General features: G+C 39.7%; 1 protein-coding gene across 2 annotated transcripts in view; it reads right to left on the bottom strand.

The window, feature by feature from the left end:
* KCNJ16 (potassium inwardly rectifying channel subfamily J member 16) overlaps window positions 1-17,443 on the bottom strand; it is a 35,024-nt gene that overhangs the window by 4,797 nt on the left and 12,784 nt on the right. The window lies entirely within an intron of this gene.

Raw genomic sequence — 17,443 nt, 5'->3', positions numbered from 1 at the left:
AAACCTTTGTGGTGACCCCACTGTATGCATCTCTTCTAACGTTTTGGAGAAACAGCATTCAGATCAGGATGGGCTCTCATGAACACTCATAGGTATGTATGTACCCTTTTAAGGTGAACCAAATATTTGAGTTAATTATTCCTGTCTGTTGCATATTTGTTTGTTTTCTTACATTAGAAGAAATGCCTAGGAAAACACCTTCATTCAGCTGTAAGACTTCAGTGGCATGAGCAGACAAGTTCCATACTAATGTGTCTTAACCAGAAAATGTAGCAACCACACAATCATTCATCATTATTTGTACTTCAGTATTGCCCAGAAAAAAACTGGTCATGAAATGGAACTTTACTGGGCTAGTGCTAGAGAGACATATTTGTTCAATTTGTAGAAACATATTTACATTTCAGATGAAAAAGAAACCTCCTTGAGGTCCTGGAAACCCTCACAGATCATTCCCTAAAACCAAGAAATTCTGGCTGCCACAAAGTATTCAAATTTTTCATTAATGACTTTGACACAAACATTCAGTATGTTAATGAAATTTGTAGATGACACAAATTTAGGAAGTGATGTAAATTAGGAGATTCCTCTGTCAGAAAGAAAAATGGATGTCTTTGCAGATGGTAACCATGTGATATTCAGCAGTACAAAGTGCTAGGCTATACATTTAGTGACTAATAACAAGAAATTATGTTAGAAACTGAGACCTCCATCAACTGGAACCAAATAAAAAAGGAAAGACTTAGTTGAAGAAATCAATTACAGAATGCTTATGAATTTCTGGTAGGATACAGCACTGAAAAAGGCTAATGCCTTTTCCTTCAAGGTCTCCAGCCCATTGTACCATATCCCAAAACCTACCACACAAAACACTGACAAATCAGAATGGTGACACTGTACAGAGCTAGATGAAAAACAATTCAATTTTTTTGACAAATGTCATGCTTTTAACTGATACTTTTAAGGGAAAAGAATCACTTTTCCACCGAAAATTTGAAGTTTTCAATGGAAAATGGAAAGTCACACATTTTTAAGCTGGTTTCAGCTGACAAAAGTTCAGATGTAGGTTTACAATGAAGCCAACATGGAAAATGAATTTACAAAAAGCTCTCCCAGTGGTAGTCTTTTTCCTCAGCTCTTCATTCACTTTGCCTGAGTATAAATGACTGCACACACAAGGCAGAAGAGAGTCAGGCCCACGGAGTGTAATATATATTGGATGGACTAGATTAACAGACCAAGAACTCCTCTCCCATCCAAGGAACAATGACAAGCATGCACAGACACTATTCCAAAAACACTTAAAAGCCAAACATAGTTTCCATTTCTTTTTTCTTTTCTCTCTCTCTTTTTTTTTAGTACAGAAATGAATGTGACATATGGTGTCGTAGCCTCAGAATGTGGCCTTCATTAAAAAACACAACATTAATGTTTCCAAAAATACTTCTTGGAATACAGTCTTTGGAAACATTCATATGGCTTGCTTTACTCATAGCTTTAAACAAACACTGTAGCCTAGTCCATTGAAGACTCTTGACCTAACATTTTATAAGTCATACATAACAACAAACAAAAACTGGAAACTACTGAGTTATTTTTTAAGAACCTCATAATGTGAGGTGTGAAAATGAAGCAAACTGTAATCCGGAGCCAATATAACCTTAAATAAAAAACACACTTAGGATTATAATGGTTTTCTTATTGACTGATTCAAATTACAGTTCCTTGAAAATACTCACAAACATCCTGGGACTCTAAAAAGGACAAAACAGTTTCATGAATCAAAGGCTACTGAGTTGATTCCACTCTCTACTGCTGCCATCAGCAAATCATCATATTTCAAAAATGGTGTTTTGTTGGCATGATCTTTAAGTTTTGTTGTTGCTGGCAACAGTCACACACTCTGTCACACATGCAACTATGCAGAAAAGTTCACTTTGATTTTCGGTAGTGTCTGATGTGCCAGAGACAGAAATTTGATGTAACTGTAAAGTATCTTGCACTAGGAACTCTGACCCTAATTATGGTCTCCCCCATAGTACAGGTAATAGTAATATATATATGCTCAAGAATATCTGTGCTGGGTTTTTGGCTGATATAAATGAAGCCATGCAGTAAGATGGTGGATGGGACTTTGCAAAACAGTTAATTGCATGTCTGTAATAAGAAAGGGAACATGCTGCTGAGATTCCTAAACCAGCACCAAATATTCTAGCTCTGGAGCTGGATGGAGTAGAGCAGAATCAGTGCAGGGCAACACTAGCACACTTATATACTGCTCTTAGGATCTGAGTTAATCTCTCTCTGAGGTTGAAAATTTGCTTGCTCAGAGCCATTTGGCACTGCACAGTGGAGACGTGCCCCAAATGACCTAAGATCCCAACTGTGCTTGCAAGTCTTAGGAAATAGGCTCCTAAGTCAATCAAAACCATCTAAAAATGTTGCCCAGTATTTTGGGCGTGCTTTAAAATGAGCCAAATCTGAACTTTTCCAGGCTACCTCTTTTAAAGTCTCCCGAGCACAATAATAATTATGTGTCATAATTAATAACTCTTTTACATCGTCTGATGTTGCTCAGAACATTTTTAAAACATAAAAGAACATCCTTCAATATTTCTGAATTATGTAAGTCAGTATTATGATCCACACTTCATTCATGGGGATAATAAGAAGGCACGTGATTTTCCTATTTCAGATGAGAGGCAATGAGGATATGAAGCCAGATGTTCATTGCTCGGTATACTGAGACTGCAGAACAGTCTGAAGACTATTATTATTACCGAATCTTAAACAGACTTACAACTAGACTTAGGAACCTAAATCTTACAGCCATCTCAAAAATCTTGTTTTTCAAAATGGACAAAATATTTTACACAACTCTAAGAAACCAGTATGAATTACATTAAAGGTTCTACTACCTGGTAAAGATTAACAAAGGGAGTGGGGGAGGATTTAAAAACATTCTCTGCTCACTAAAGCTCATGGATCAGTTGCTGCAAATGATTCTCAGATGTTGCCAGGAAGTGTTTTCACCTTCCTCTAACACTAACACACAAACCCTCGCCCTTTTTTTTTGCTTTTACTTTCTATGGAGCTTTTGTTGTTGTTGTTTCTGGGCATGTTTGCACACATCATGAACCTCCTCTTGCATTTTGTTCTGTTCTGTTCTTTAGAGCAGGAAGTGTACTTTTGCTAATCATTCTTATAAATATATTTCCCCCCAAAAGAAAAACTTATCAGAGCTAAAAATGGAGCAGTGAAGCTAGGCAGGATAGAAGTGAGATAGAAATAGAGAAATCTCAGCGGTTCCATTAGGGTAAATATCACAGATGGTTCCGAATTCCTTCCGAAGCATATATGCATCAGCCTCAGAGTTCGGAAAATCAGCAATGCATTATTAGTTATCTGACCAAGGCTCGGATCTCATCGTGTTGGCTACTGAAACATGTTCAGGGAGATAGAGCTGCTCTGTTCATGGGGTCTGCATACTGGCCCCCAGAACTGGTATCTGTGAAAATCTCCCCCCCCAGCTAGATATGGGAGGTAAGTTATATTCCCATATTTAAAAGGCAATAAAGCAGTGCAGTGGCTGAACTAGGAACTAAACCAATATCTGCTTATGCCCAGTGAAGAGCTACTACAAAGGAAACAGCAGAAGCAAGCCTTTCTAGTATATTTATGATTTTCATCTAGTACCCCCGGCTGCAATAGCTGTAGCAGAAGAACTTGAACTCTGATTTTCATCAACTTGCTCAGAACAGCAGTAACTTACAAGCTTTAGGCATCTAGTTTTGCCTTTTAAAGGCTTTCAGTAAATTCAATTTTCAATTTAATCATGGCATTTTGAGTTAAGGGCATAATTCCCATATTGCACCTTAACCTAATACCTACCGAGTTGTTGTTACACCCATTTTATGACTGTATTTTCCCATTATGCAAACAAGTAGGGGTGAATTTTTGTTCAGTGACAACTTCAGTGAACAGCCCGTTTGTAAAACATTAAACAAAACAATGTGAACATCTTGGTTCCAGAATAATTCTGTCCTGAGAATGAGATTAAATCAAAAAGAAAACAACTTGAAACCTCCAAATGAAATTGGGTATTCTCACTCTAACCCCCCCCACACTGACGTGGAGGTCGCTCTAGCTTTGCTTTAGCAGTCACCTCAGTTTCCTGCTTCATTTTGGAAATGGTCTGAAAGGTTTCCAGTTTTAGTCATTGTTGTGTAACCCTGAAAAACTTTCAGTTCAGAGACCAGAAATGTGACAAGTTGAAGCCTTTTGAGCTGCCTTGGAATTGACTCAAATACTTGTTCCTTTAAAAAAAAGCCCACAAAATCTAAATAAATCTATTATAGGATAGCATTGAAGCACTTCCTTCCTTCTTTCCTTCCTTCCTTCCTTTCACTGTTCTTCTTTGGAAAGGGAACTAACTTCTCGTAATACTTATGGCCAGTCCTTCCTGCTTCTCTCCATATTGCTCTCAAATGTGATCCCCAGAGCAGGCTTTGAACACATCATGATTCACCATTTTTCTATCTCCTGCCATGTCCCTACCGTGTGACTAGCCTACGGAGGTGTTGGCCAACAGTCTCCAACAGGTATGCTTCGAGACACACAAGATTGTGCTTTTAAATTTGTTGCCTGCATGGATCGCAAGTCTAAATCTTAGCCTGCAAGACAGATACATCATTACAGTGCTAAACCTTTCATGCATCTCCTTTGGAAGAACAAAAAAGCTCAGTGATGTTTTCAGTTTCAGAAGTATCTGATATTCCTGTTCTCTAACAGATCAGGCCTGAAAACACCTATAATTCTCGCCATTAACACAACTTTATGTGACAAGTATTTCTTTTACATTTAATGTTCAGCATCCCAGTTCAGGTCTCCACAAATGACTAAGGGACATCTCTACGAGGGGAAAGAGAATGAAAAATCCCTCAAATTGAATAAGACATAATCCCAGAACCAGACCTCTAGGAAGCAGAGATGTAGAAGAGGGGTTCACACAGAAGAACCTGACCGGGAACACTTCCCCATCAGTGGGTGTTTCTGTGCTGACTTTAACAGGAGTGAGGTCACACCCCAATTGGGAGTTTTCATCACAGAACCTTCTTAGACCCATAGTAATGTCTTTGAAGCCAACAGAGCGAAGCTTTTAAATGCCTCAGCTTTCCCTTTAAAATAAATGTTTCATTATTCTGATCACTTCAGCTTAGATGTGTGAGTGCAGCTGAGGTTGGTAGGGCTGCGCTACAACAGGAGTTTTGGACTCACGTTTGTAACACTTTCAGTTCTGCAAGCACCATCTTACGTGTTACACCTTTCCACTCCATGTATATATATGTAGGTATGTGTGTGTGCGTGTACATATTTATATATATATAAAACTAGTTCTTTCAAATAAAAGATTCCAAATAGAGAAATAAAAACAATCTTTGAATAGGCTAGGCTCAGAGCTGGATAAAAAGGATATTTCCTGGATTCCATCTTCAAAACCTTAACACAAAGAGAAGACTTAAAGTATCAATATAAAAGTGTTTATTAAACATTTTAAAAGACAGACATAAATAGCACAGAGCAGCAGACGCTTGCACAGATTTTAAAGTCGTGCAAGAGTGCTGTAATCTACACTGGAACAACTCACAGTAACAGATATATTGACATTTAATTCATCTAAGTGAAACCAGATCTCCTTTAAAAAAAAAAGGAAAGAAGAAATTTGGCCCCTGAAGTTTGAGAGAACAGGCTGTGAACTAGTTGCTCCTGAGGAAGGTTGGTTCCCAGGTTCAGAGCCACAGGGCAGATTTAAAGGGAACCAGCCCCCTGCCTACAACTCAGAGCAACTCCTGAAATCTGTAGAAACCTGAAAATGTCTACTTTAATTTATTTGCACCATATGCACTGCTTGGTTTTAGCCAGGAACAAGCAGTGGAAACACTGAAATACCATGAGAAATGGAAAGTGCTGGCAACTTGAACTCTTGATTTTGGGCCTCACTGCCATTCTTTGTCTCAGACAATTTGGCAGGGGTGCAGATTCAAAACCGTTCACTCTCAGGACTCTCTTCCTCCTCTTAACCCTTTCAGGAAGAAGTGTATTAGCAGACAGAGAGAGCTCTCAGCAGCTCCTGTACAAAGGCGGCCAGGCACAACAGGTACTTCACAGTGGTGCACCCTCATCAGTCTCTGCTAACGCAGCTGCGGGGTCGGTAAGCGTGGCTCTCGGGCTGCTGCAGCTTGGGAGCAACCCCAGGCACCTGCAGCAGCACCGGGGCTGGGCTGTGATAGCCCACAGCTGCCTTGATAAGCCAAGTCCCTGACCACAGGAAGGAAATAAAGTGGCTAAGCCTCAGAGGTGACTCTGCTGTGTGGCCACTGCAGTCCTCTCCTGTAATGGAGTATCAGCACCCACAGGAGACATCTCCTCCTGCCTGGGAATCCCTCCTGTCAGTGCTCTTCCCATTGGATATGAGGTATGTGATTTTAGTGTTGAGCTCAGAGGATCAAAGAGTCTCTACCTCTGGCGGAGCCCCTAGAGCCTCAGTATTTAAAGATGGTCTAACTGGTACACCTTCCAGGCCTGAAAATCTAGTAGGTACGCAGACATGGATCAGCTGAAAAGATGTACTTTATATCCAGTCTTCTTCCTGTGGAAATTAGTAGCAAACCTCTCCCTAATCTCAGCAGGAGAGAGCCCCTGGGCTTTAATGTAAGTTAGCTGTGAGGCAACTGAGTACAAGTGTTAGTGCTAATGATGATTTCCTCCTCCCGCTTTCCCCAACACACTGATGTTTGAGCTGGGTACAGTGAAGGTTAGTTTCAATAATTCTGCAGGTTTCTGCAGTGGGATTTCTCCACATGTTGAGCCTCATGGGTTACAATCAGTCTACAGAGGCAAAGAAAAATTCTTCGAGGCACTTTTCCACCAGACCTTGTTGGCAGGGAACAGGAGAACAGTTTGTTGCAGCTCTTAATAGACATGATGTAATATAATAATGTATTCAACAATAGGTAAAAGGCAGGTCATGAACAATGATAGAATCAGATTAGATAATGCTGACCACTTTTGGTTAAAAGGGCCAACGCCCTCAGCTCTGTTATTTGCAGCAATTCAGTGTTGTTACATCTTTAATAGCCTGTTGTGATTTGAGTAATAATGTATGTTCTGGGGGCAGGCAAGAGCTGACAGTGCAAAGGTGTTCTCCCAGTCGCAGGGATTCTTTGCTTTATGTCATGTTGCACAGCGTTGCTCCCTGAGGCACAGAGCACGCTCCTTTCTTCCCATTTTCTGGAGTACAATGTAAACCAAATATCCAGCGAAGGGCACTGTGACATAGGAACACAGAGTCTTGTCTTGCCAGTTGGGTTCTTTATTCAAACATGTCTCTAGAAAAAGAAAGGTAAGGAGATGCATGGGAGTACTTCTGCTGGCACTAAAGTTAGCTCCTGCAGTTCTGTGTACTCCAGTGCTTCCCTATGTTACTACAGCTGTGTGGGTGTGTACACGCATATAAAAAACAACTGAGAGAAGAAATGGTTACGTGGCTTTAACCAAAGAGTTATGTAAAGATCAAAGACCCCCTCAAGTTGCTTGTGCAAGTTTTAATCCTGCCAATTCAAAAGGCTGAAGCTTTGACAATGGAAAGACTTGTATTGGTGTCAATGGATTTTGGATCAAATGCCTTGCTATTGTATTTCACATAAGGAATAGAACAGAATAAAACAGAAGCATAAGTTAACAGCATGAGTGAGCTCTGCTCAAGAGATGAGAGAAGTAAGGTATGACTAAGAAGCATGAGGATCTTTGGTTGTTTTTTTTTTTTTTTTTTTTCTTTTTTCCCACCCCTAGTACAAAGTTCCCCAAGACGCAGATTGACAGCAGTTACTAACTTCTGAGAGCTCTCTGGTGCAGAAGGCAACACTTGCAAGTTTCTACTGATCTCAGCTTTGGGCCACTGACTTGAGTCTGAGTTGTATTATAATTCCCTGAAGCTGTCACATCCCACCTAATGAAATATCTCAAATGCCAATGAAATCAGTAAAGCCTTTAAAATTTCAAAGCCAAAGTAGGGTAGAACAGTGAAAATACCATTTTACAGTACTTCCTTACAAATGGAAGGGAGAAGGAAAAGATAATCAAAACAAAACAGGTAAATAAAATGAATCCCATCCACACTGACTTTTTTTTTCCTAAATACTACAAAAAACTAAAACTACAACCCCCCCCCCTTTTTTTTTTCAGAAAAGCACGACAAAATTCTGTGACTGACATAAACACATGTAGTCAGACAAATGTAAAACGAGCAATCAAATACTGTGCTTCAAGAAGTCAGTTTATCAATCATGGCTAGGGTCAGAAATGATAACTTGCCTTTCTGAGCAGCCTTGTATGACTCTCCTTTCATGTGTGAATATGGATATAGCTGTAGTCTTCTTTGGAAATGTCTCAGCAGGATTTTCTCCTGCATCTGGTAGACGATATCACATAGCTTAGATCAGGGCCTATGATTTGAGCTGCTCAGCCACGGCCCGGAGTCTTACGTGGCATCCAAAGTTTTAGACATCTCGTTCAAACTGAAATGCACTTCCACATTTTTCAGGCTATACTTGTCACCACTTTTTAAAAGCTTGTGAAATACATTAAATGGCTTCAGAGATCAGAGTCAGCAAAGAGGTTCTCTTTGATTTCACTTGCTTTGCATGAGATCTAGCTGTTGGGTTTCTTAGTATCACCACAAGCAGTATCTCTTTGTTCTTCACAACTGGCTCGCTTGCTGGAATTACAGCAATACATTTTAAGGAACAAGGGTTTTTTTTAATTTTCATTTTCTTTGGTTTACTGATTTTGGCAGAGTGTTGACTTTCCATATTAGGTACTTAACTCCATCAGAATCTATATAAACTTTGGGTATGGGATGCTTCTTCCAAATAATACTTTTGACACCTTGTAGAGCAGATGGCTGAACATCTGTGTATACATTTTCATGAGCCTTGGTCTCAGAATGGCTGGATGTGGTCTGGAAAGGCAGGTTACTCTGAATCTCAATAGCTGTGGGTTTTTTCTGTTTTTTTTTTTTTTCTCCAAATTTTATGCCGAGCGTGGTGTTGGCCACTCTTGTTTTCAACTGTCATTCTCTTCCTGAGTCCAGTGGTCTAATTTACAGTGTGCTGGTGTTTTGCAAGGCAGATAATTAAAATAACATGGAAGTGGAAAATCGTGTGTGTGCATTCAGACTGTTAATTTAAGAATTTTATTTTTACCCTAGTGCGTGGGTTGCATGACTTCCTTTTTGGTCTCTTGAAGCAATCCCATAGCTTATTGCTGACCACCTGGTTGAGGCTCTGAAGCCTCAGGGATGAACACAGGCATGACAATCGGTGTTTTAAGAAATATGGAGAAAGGCAGAATCTCCTCTTAAATCATGTCTTTTCTCCCCCACCTTTAAAACATTATTAGATAAGCTATTAACTCATCTAAAGATGGAAACATTCATCCTGAATCAGAGCTGTGTTTCATTTACGCCAGTACCCACTGTTTCATGATGGCCAACACCAAATATTTAATGGGGCAAGCTTTATGCATCAAATACAACTCCATACATGGAGATACCCCTCTCTACCCCCATCCAAAACTTTGTATAATAGATGGATTTCCTGTCTAATTCTCACAGTCCTTTTCAGTATTTGCACTGATACTAACTGACACTGTAAAGAGTTGTTATCCATATTAATATCTCAACCTTTTGGTCTTTTGGATTAATCTATCACCTCTGTAACAGTGTTCCTCAGATCTTTTTTTTTCCTCAATATGTTGTTCTTTACCTTCTTGCTATCCTGCCTCTTAGGGCTGTCTTTTTGGCGTGGTCTTCTGAACATGTTCCACGCCGTGCATGTGCCATGCATTCCACAAGGCACTGAATTTGGCTATCACAATCAGGCCTGTAGAGTAGCACAGTTTAAAAAGCTTTTTCACAATGGAAAAAAAACCTTAAATTTTAACAGCTTGTCATAATTTAACCTCCTTGTCATTATTTTATTCTTTATTTGATTTCTGATGACTACTAAGAATGTTTAATTTGATTTCCTAAATATTTTCTGCTTTATTTCCGTACCCATGTTTCAACCACTACTTGTCAAACCTGCATGTGCCAAACTGATCTGTCAGTAAATTCCTGATGACTTCTTCCATGTGCTCCCCAAGGAAAAGGCCCCTCAATTGCATGTGGTTGGTTTCCTCAGCTTCCAAAGGGCTTCAGTGAAATCCCAGGTCAGGCATGTGGCATGAGGACAATCTGAGAACTGAGGCATTGTGTTTAAGTCTAAGAAAAGCACTCACACGTATGCTTAACTATAAGCACATAATAAGAGTGGACTTAAGCCTGTTTCCAAGCTTCCTGAGACGGGAGCCAGAGAGGTAAAATACCTGCTGAAGGCAAGGCTTTACAATGAACCACCAGAGGAATGCAATAAACTGTTTTCTCAGTCCCATCATAATGAATCTATTCAACCAGCAAATCCCTCGGGTGTCTCAGTGAAAGTTAATACATTATTTTCTATGCAAAATAGCAAAGTGTTTGCAAAAGTGGCAGTGCTTATTTAAAAATAAATAAATCAAAGTTGCCTTTAGAGTAAAAGTGAGTTTAGTTTTTTTCAGTATGTTTTTTTTTCTTTTTTTTTTTTTTTTTTTTTTTTTTTTCCTTCAGTGATTTGTACAGAGGCTGAGTATGCCTCCCTCAGTGCCCAAGGCCTGTGCTTCTGTGGTTGATCTTTCCTTGGAAAAGTTTCACTCAACAATACTATTGACTGACTGAGATACTTATAGGAGGTTCAGCTCATTTGAAGATGTCTGCCACGAACCTGCTCAAACAGCCGTGTTTTTCCTGTTTTACTTCTCAAAGGCAAACACTATGAATAAGTGAATAGATCTTATCAAGATGATGTTAAGCAAAATATATCAAATAAAAATCTGCTACATTACAAATGTCAACACTCATGAGAAGAAAAAATCTAAACTGCAGTAGAGTTGATTTTACTGCCAAAGCAATTCTCAAGGATTGTTTTGGGAAACAACTATTCTGTTTTTCCTCATAGGTGCTATGGGCCTATGAAAATAATCTCTCTCTCTAGTTTGTTATATATTAACTTTACAGGGGTACTGTCAGCAGAAACTCCTGCATGCCACTGAACTATTTGCATAGCCTAAAGAGAATTTCACTCTCTGGTTTGAAATTTACTTTGAATATCCCTCTGACTCGCTCCAAATTGGTTGGGAGCTAGATGAATGATTAGTCAACAAATTTAAACTCAAAAATGATACACCCAGTGTAAGTGGGATATTTTTTATCCTATATCTCCCTGGGTCTTGATTCATTTTTTTTTCTTGTCTTCACAAATTAAGAGCATCACTTGCTTCTGACACTAAGCCAGAATCACTCAAAAGATCCACAAATCACTAGGTGATTAATTAAAACTCAAATGACTTCCAAGGCCTGACAAGCTCCAAATCATATGAGCTTGGATTGGTGGCTTTCCTCCTCAGGAACACTTTGCATAGTGCTATACCGCGTTCTTTTTATACTAAAAAGATCTTTGTGGAATGGAGTCTGTGAAAAACAAAGTAGCATTTCCCATAGAAGAAACAAACCACACCACTTGGATCTCTTAGTCTGGAGGCAATTGAAATGCTGACTGTGCTCAGGAGAAAAAGTACAGATTAACCAGACTAGAAAGTAATCTGGAAGGAAGCCAGATAAACTGTAACAAGGGGAAAGCAATCTGAAAACAATAATGTCACAAAACATCCTGAGGAAAGAAGCAAGGATGAATCCTCTGTCCATATGAATGCTAGATAGATGAAGTTATCTCCCAGCTAACTGCCAGCACAAACATCATTTAAGAAGCTTGACAGCTGCACAGCAATTAGGAGATGAACTTGCGTTTAAAGGCAGAAGTGGCAAGTGGATTCCAACAACACTATGATGCATGTTGATAATGATGACATTATGCCATTGATTTGGTCTTCATGTGTTTTTCAAATCAGGACTTGAGATCTCTTTGTTCTCCTGTATAAAATTCAGCTTTGAGGTCATTCCTCTTCTCGCACATCCTTGGCTGTTTACGAACATCCTCGCAAAACTCAAAGCGCGTTTCCCACCGAGGAGGACAACAAACAGGTTGTGTCACCGTCTGGCTCAATTGTTCTTCATAACCACATAATAATTCCAAAGAGAGGAATACTTAGCAGCTTGAAGCTTTACTTGCAAAAGCCTCATATCATCAATGAAAGGATATGCATGGTGCAGACATATGATTGAGGAGGATCTGCTTTTCGCATTAAAGGAAAATGAATGAGAATGACATCCATCTGTTTGAAAGGAAAACTGGTAGAAGTCACAATGGGGTACTGCCTGCAATGAATGTTAAAGGCCATTTCTGCTATCTTGTCATTGAAATGAATGGCTCTCCACCTCTATGCGTGACAGAAGTCCCATACTGACATCCCAAAGAAAGCCAAGCCAAGTCCTTTATGCTTCTGGACTGGGCATAGAGGGGAAGGCTTTGGCACCCTAATCTGACATTTCCTTAAAGCTGCAGGCAAAATATTCTCCTCATCTTGCACATTGTTGCTCCTAGCAGTGGCTGTGTTTTATTAGTTTAGAAGGCACTCTGGGATCTTGCAGAATAAAAGGATCGTGTCAGCAGAAGGCGTGAAAAACTGCCCTGTGCTCCTGCCATGCTGAACAGGGAATCTCTTCTTCCATTATTTGTTTAGGGTTTAATCCTGCAAGATCCTGATTGTCAGCAAACACTGTCAGGTTTGAGAACATGAATAAGCATCCTAGAAATCACTTGAAATTATTTTGCAAGCTTAAAGTGAAGCAAATACTAAGGTTCTCCAACAGACTTGGACCAGAGCACTCAGCACCCTGCAGAAATGAGCCTTTAGTTCTTAGAACCTTTTACTGTGTCCAGAATAAACCCATTCATTAGAGCTTTGTGCAGAGAGGTTGAATTTCACTCACTTGGAAGATATTGTTTCTAACCCCCTGAGACATACAGACTCTTCAGTTGATTTGGAAAACAAAATGATTAATGATATTTTACAAGTTTTTCCACTAAACAGATTTCAGTTAAAGGCTGTCACAAACTAAAGAATTTGCAGGAATAGTGTCTATCTGATGACATAGTGGCAATAAATCCTATTGTACTGGATTACGTTTTTAGCCATTAAAATACTTTGACCTATTGTCATCCAAGTAGAACCACATTCCACTGGCTGTTCAAAAGGTTCTGATTTCACTCTTGATTGTTGCCAGGGCAACTGCACCTCAGTCCAAAACTCTGTTGCCCCAATCATTGAACTTGATTTGAACAGGCTCATGTAGATAAAATGAAGCACAGTCTAATCATTTATTTCTGCTGAAAAGGTCTGAATCAAATCTTTTTGAGATCTGAGCAACAGAAATGCATAGAAATTGAGGGATATTTGGTTTTGCATGAGGCACCAATTGCCTCATTTCTTTTGGGAATAGTTAGCTGTGGTGACAAAATGCCATGAAAAGATTAAAATTCTTAGTCTAGCCAAAACAAGAGTGCACTAAAATCTCACCACAGACCACTCCTGGAAAGAGTTCTCACTCACTTGTGGAAAACTAAAAGGATATTCATTAATAGTCAAGCAGCTGGTTAAGGCTTGTGAGTGGAAATAGAAATGTTTGAATTTTCCCACTGAGACTTCTGGTGGAAAGTAGGCTGCGTTTTATGGCAGTTACTTTTATATGTATTAAGTGAGTATCTCAGTTGTTCAGATTTGTCTCCATTTCAGCTATCTTTGAGTGGGAATGCCAGTTATATCACGTGCACATTCTCCCATAGCTGCTAAGGATCAGCATTTCTTGGAGAGTAAAATGGGCCATCTGGCCATATCTGAAATCTGGTCAGTAAAACAAGCTCAGATCTGATCACTGCTGGGATGGAAGCTTGCAAATGAGACAGTGAGACAATGTTGGTACTGCAATACAAAATCAATGCTCTTATGCTGATATACACAAAATTAGCTGCTATTTTGAAAACACTTTGAGATACAACATTTGGGAAAAAAAAAAAAAAAAAAACAGAAACTGGGAAGCCTTTGTGTTGGAGGTTGCTTCAGGAATGGAGATGCCTTTAGTTCTTATGTATGGAAAATTTCCAGGTAGCTTTACTCTCTCATCCAGATGAGTCTTCATTTCACATTCTCTAGTGAATCCCTGTCTTGGTTTTACTTTGGAGTGTGGGAAGACTTGTCTGAAAACGATTGTTCACTGAAATTTCCTCTATTCAATTTGTTTCCCAGAGTACTGATTTTTATCAAATATCAATTCTTAGATCTTCTCAGGCTAGTATTGACTTACCATCCTCTACCATGTTGACAGCAAAGAGAAACAAAAAATTCAATGCTTCCTCAGCTGAATCCTTTCACAGGAAATTAAGGGCTGAAAGTCTCTTCACTGTTCCAGTTCTCCAATCCAGCATGTCACCACAAATAACATTTGAGTAGCTGAATCATATTCTTCCCTGTCTGCACTCTTAAAGCAGGACTTCTAACTGCTTTAGAAAGAGGAACCAGTGTTACTGTCGTGACTGCAAGCTAAAAAAGAACAGTTCCTCATGTAAAGCAGTACAATGGCTTTTTGGGTTATAGAATTTCTTCCTGGCAGACAGGAAGGACAACTAGACTGCTTCTACAATATCAGAAGAAGAGATGAAGAATCAATCAAACTGTTATCCCAATTTAAAAAGCAAACAGAAAAGAAATTTGAAGGGGTTTTTTTTGTTTTTGTTTTTTTTTTTTTTGGCTTGTTTGTATTTATCATCTCATATTTTCACTGCACAGTAAGTTAACGGAATCGGATATTCTGGTTACCAGAAATGGTTTCAGGCTCATAGTGAGAACGGTAATGCTCATGACAAGAAAGGTAACTAATAAAAGAAAGAACAAGGCATCAGCCATTCTAGGGAACCTTATTCATGCCAGAGAATATTGGGCTGGGTGAATTAGAAGTATCTTTTCGAAAGGCAGAAACTTTCTCTGAGCTGGAAGCGTTCTCTAACTGCTGCTTCTGCTGCTTTCCAAGGACTACTCAGAACCTCTTATGGCAGAGGGGTTTCTCAAAGATTTTAACGCTTTTGTCTGGTAACGATTCCTTTGTAAAAGTTCGTTTCTTTAGAAACAGGGCTTCCTGAAGAAATGACTGATGCATCTAACCCTGTTCTTTCTCCCTCCAGACAGGAAGGATACAGAAATCTTGGTAAGAACTTAAAATTGTATTTCTGATACTTCTTTCCTTTTATTGTACTGCTGAGTCATTACAGCTACACTAATGAAACCCATTTAAAACAGAGATTGCCTCAACATAATACGGAACTTAGCAAGCTTGCAGTTGGTTAACTCTGATTGATCAATTGACATTTGCTGAGCAGTGCTAAACAATTTGTTAGCATGTTACTATAATCTTGCTTTTGACAGGACCTGGATCAATTGTCTTATCCATAGTGAGTCTGGCTGACTCAGTGGCAGCAATCTTGGTGCACCAGTCCATTCACACCCTTTCAAAAGTAATATTGAAACAAGGGCACCAGAATGTTTGTACCTGCTTGTCTGCGCCCATTTAAAAAATGCCTGTCAATATTGTCATGTACATACCCCAGGCCTTCTCTACGCAGCTTTAAATCTTCTAAATAAAAGAAGAGAAGAGAAAGCAAAAGAAAGATGCAAATGAGCTGTGAGGGCAGTTAGTAAAGTCTCTGCAGGTCAGGAAAGCTGAAGAATTTTCCTCCTTTCTTTCTTTCAGTGCCTGACTTCTGTTATTGTAACTAGCAGCAGGAATCTTTATCCCCACCAAAACTGAAGCATTCACTTCCTCTTCTCCATCTCCTTAGGTCACTTGAGAAAGCACTTCCCTCTCCATTCTGGCTTTATCAGGAAAGCATTTAATACTATTCCAAAGAACACTATCTATAAAACAGATTCTTTTGTGCCCAATTAAAAGCTTATAGTCTCACTCTGTGTCACCATGCCCACGGGGGAATGAGTCAGGGGTAATAAGAAATACCAGCTGAAAGTTCCCAGGAGACAAGACTACCAGAACAAAGGAACGTGATGCAATGCAGGGACATTGCAAGCGTTTTTATAACAACAGTTATGTGGGCAGACCGTCTCACAGACCACAGCTCTGTGATCCGGATCACCTGTATTTCCTCCGCAGGCTCAGAACACTGTTGTGGCCACTGCCGCAGAGCCCCGCAGGAGAGAGCTTCCTGCGGAAACTACAGCATAGGCACAAGTATTTAAAGAAGTTTAATAACTAGTAGAAGCCAGTATTATGCAATCAAATCTGTAGCAAGTGCATTACAAACCATGCAGTGAGCTCTTTCTCTGCCATCTTTCAACTTCGTTCCACCCGTTTCTTTGGTATTACTAGACAGGTTATGTCCAGTTGGCACACCTTGGCAGTAGGAGTGAGTGAGAACCCTACATCTATGGCAAGGAAAGGAAATCCTGTCCTTGCCTTCTATGCAACCTGCCCAGAGCCTCAGCAATATAGAAGGACATCACAGAGTCTTCAGTGCAGTTTGAAATTTTGTTCAGGATTTAAAAAGAATAGAAGTAGTGGTATCTCTAAGATGGATGAACATATTTATTCCTTTCTTACTTTTGCTTGCATACTTTTGTGGCATACTAGGGGCCAGCACCTCTCAGCAGACTCCTTACACATATACATGTATGCACACATTCACACAGCTCCTGACACACTCACAGCTAACAAAATTGTGTCCATTCCTATATTTCAGGCCTTCGCTGCCAGGCCCCCCTCTACTACAAGAGTTCCAACAAACTGGTTGCCTAGACCAGATTCATAAGGCAAACCTTGGGACAGAACAATTCTTCTGACTCACATTCATTTCAGCCAACATTTCTCACAGTCTGTAACCTTCAATTTCCTCTGGTATGAGCTAAAAGCGCCTCTGCTGCTCTGCTCTCCTAACTCAAGAATTCATGCGGTCAATTTTGCTGCACCTTAGCTTTGTTCCTCCTCTGCTAATGACAAATTGGATAAACCCCACCAGAAATGGACAGACAGGAACGGAGGAATGTAGGAATTGCCAAACTGGATCAGACCCACAGTCTGTCTAGTCCTGTATCCTGTCTCCACCAGTGGCTAATACCAAATGCTCCAGAAGATGCGAGAGCCCTGCAATAGGCAGCTCTGGAAGAATTTCTCTTCTCATACATGTTCTTGTCCTGATCTTCCATAATTAGAGGCTGGCTTCAGCATTGAAATTACAAGGCTTAATATCCTTCCCAAAGCATGTATTCATACAGACATGATTGTTAATGTTACAGTTCTGCCTGTTTTTAATATTCAAGTGAACCTGAACTCTCCTTTTGAATTCCAGTG

Source organism: Dromaius novaehollandiae, chromosome 18 (assembly GCF_036370855.1).
Source record: "Dromaius novaehollandiae isolate bDroNov1 chromosome 18, bDroNov1.hap1, whole genome shotgun sequence".
NCBI classification, from domain to species: domain Eukaryota; kingdom Metazoa; phylum Chordata; class Aves; order Casuariiformes; family Dromaiidae; genus Dromaius; species Dromaius novaehollandiae.
Note: the sequence above shows the minus strand (reverse complement) of the source record. Positions and strands in the feature narration are given on the sequence as shown.